This window comes from Cupressus sempervirens, chromosome 9 (genome assembly GCF_028749045.1).
Source record: "Cupressus sempervirens isolate cs-2001-9-10 chromosome 9, ASM2874904v1, whole genome shotgun sequence".
In the NCBI taxonomy this organism is placed as follows: domain Eukaryota; kingdom Viridiplantae; phylum Streptophyta; class Pinopsida; order Cupressales; family Cupressaceae; genus Cupressus; species Cupressus sempervirens.
Window position 1 is genome coordinate 710,852,251 of NC_143126.1, and position 3,084 is coordinate 710,855,334.

Consider the following 3,084-nt stretch of genomic DNA (forward strand, 5'->3'; position numbering starts at 1 on the left):
CTTTACATGCATTATAAGGGCTAGTGGGTATATTATCCCCACCATGGTTTTCATCCTTCTAACCAAGGGTTTCCACCTTTAAAATATCTATGTCAAACTCCATGAATTCTTTTGTGTGTGAACTTGCTTGCTTTATAATACTACATTTATCTTGATTTTAGCTGTGAAGTGGCTTACATTAAGCATAGTTAAAGTATTTGAGAGAAAAATCAGTTCTAAATAAGGTAGTAATTCACCCCCCTTGTTGGTCTGATTTTTTACATATTAATTTTTCTTAGAATCATGGTAAAAAAAAATCAGATGTGAGTTCTTTTGTTAGGTCCTAGGGTTTTAGGTTTTGGTCTCGTATTTTTGATATCTTTTAAAATCTGTGTAAGACCCTAGGTCTTGCCTTTTAAATCTTATTTTGGCACAAAGGTCTTAGCAGCAACTAAATATTCTTTCTTACCTACGTCGAGGTCATTGTTGAGTTCTTTTGAAAAATCTTATCCCGTCGTTGGATCTTGTTAGAATCAACAGACATCGCGTACTCGCTATAAAAAATTGCGAGGTTGTTTCCTATAGCGATGTAGCGACCATCAGATAACTATGTCCTGGTGCTGAAAAGTGAAGTCCGACACCGAAAAAACTGTATTAATATGAAGGCATTATGGTCACGTGCTATCTCCCAAGATTGTCAGTGTCAAAAAGGACGCACAAGGAGGAATTCGCAAATGGTGTCATCAAAATTGAAGTGTCTCCGACGACTCGCTAAGTCGCTATCGAAAAATCTATGCGACCTGCCGGTAGCGAGGTAGTGACTAGTCAGAAGGTTGTGATGTAATGGAAATTTTAAAAGAGATGGGCCCAGAACAAGTGATTCATCATAAATGAGTTGTGCAGATTAAATGACATGGTGGCATCCTACTTAGCATTTATAGGCCAGAATTTTTGACTCCACCGGAGCTCGCTATGTCGCTACCGAGAATTTTGTGATTTTCATTGGTAGCGAGGTAATGACATGCCTAAAAATGACAAACATAGCAGAGTCAAGGAAAAATGATGTCATTAGAAATTAAATAATATATATGTGTGCCAACATGTTAAGCTAGCTCAGTGAAAATAGTATCTTGGACCCACTCCCCATGCATAGAACATGTAAATGATTCTAAATCGTCAAATCAAGCATAAATCGACGATACTTGCTAACTCGCTATGGAAAGATGTGCAAAAGTTATGTATAGCGAGGTAGGGAGTGAGGGACCCACTATTGTTCTCTTAAGGGTTGTATCAAATGTCTACCACATGATCAAAGAAAAATCAATGGTTATCGCCAGCTCGCTATAGAAAGGTGCTCGAAAGTTATGTATAGCGAGGTAGCGAGTTGATGACACGTGTCCTCAGTCATCCGTGGGCCCAGTTTGAACATCATATTACATCTCTTTTGAAGCATTTCGTATTATACAGTCATCCTTGGTGTTCTCTTCTAAATTTTGATGTACAGATGATGTATTATTTTCAATGAAATTAATGCAAAGAGTTTAACCTTCTTAGTTTCATTCTGATTCTCATCTCCTGCTTCTATTACTTGCAATGTTATGTGCTTAAGAACTAAGGTCTTGAACTCAGTTGCAACCCCTTAAGGTTGTATATCAGGATGAATTTCCTGTTGGAACAAAGAAGCCAAGTAAATGCTTGTTTATACTGATAGGGTTTTAGGTTACACCAGAAGGATTTTACAATAAGTACGAGAGTTGTTATGAATATTTATGTCTGTTTGCAAGTCAAATAGATAGATCACATGCCTGAATATATGAGTATAATTTAGGTATCCATCTGCATGTTAAGGTTTAGTTGATGCCCAATGGATAAGGGACTAGTTAGCTTGAGGGATGCATGTTCTTTGTTGTTGCATACCCAGGTTATGCTAAGATACAAATTTTAATTGAATATCTTTCGTTTGTGTTTGAGAATTAAAAGAGTTTTCCCTCACTTAGTTTATCAAGTTCATGTGCTATATTAAGTAGCTATTTCATCCATGGATGCTTGCATAAACATAGAAGATTAACGGATTTTATCTATTTTTCCAAATTCAGTTGTATGTCTTTACACTGGTACCATATAAAGAATTTGAGGTCCACCCACCTAGGTCTAACAGAGCCTGAAGAAGAAGAAGGATTTATCCTTATAGTTGGCCCAAGATTGTATTCAAGTGCATCCATCATAGGAATTTGCTAACCTTAGATGCATTGGTCTGGTTTCTTGGTTATTTCCAAAATTATTAAATCAGGAGCCAACACCCCCTCTCAGTACTGGTTGGGACAAATAATTGGTATCAGAATACATATCCCTTTGTAACAATTCTAACAAATAGAGGGAAGATCTAATGACATCACTTAGTAGATAGCTAGAGGAATCCCTAAGCACCATTGGAGACCAGAAGGACAAACTAAGAAAGTCCTTAGATAAAAGTAAGAAGCTGATCAGAAAGTTCAATGAAAGCCAATAAGTTACTGAACATCAATATAGTAGTTTTGAGGAATTAGAAGAAGTCATCTCTAACTTAATGGATAAAATACAATAGCTAAAGGAAACCATTGCTCAATTGAGCAAGGAGAAAGAAGATCTAACCAAAGAAATTGCTAAATCTTGAGCTAAAAAATATGATTCCATCTTAGCAAGAGATGAATATGAAGCAACAACATGGAGATTAGATGAGTTGAAGATTGAGGAGAGCAACCATCCCAATATGGAAAAATTCATGGAATAAACTAAAGAAGTTCTCAAACTCACTAAAGATCTAATAAACATAAATAAATGAAATAAAAAGCTGAGAAGATTCCATGAGAGATTCGAGAAGATTGATGAGAAAGTAAAGTCTCAAAGAATTAAAAGAGCACAACTATTCTTGGCTACCAATGTTACAAAAAGACTAAGGAGGGAGAGACCCCTAGAGAGAAGAACCTAAACTACAATGGATCAGGAAGCATGTCTCCAAAAGGAAAGGGAACTGCTAAACCTACCTATAATTTTTGTGGTAAGAAAGGGAACACATTTGGTGTGTTTTGGTTTAATAAGATTAAACCTTTTCAGTAGCATACATAT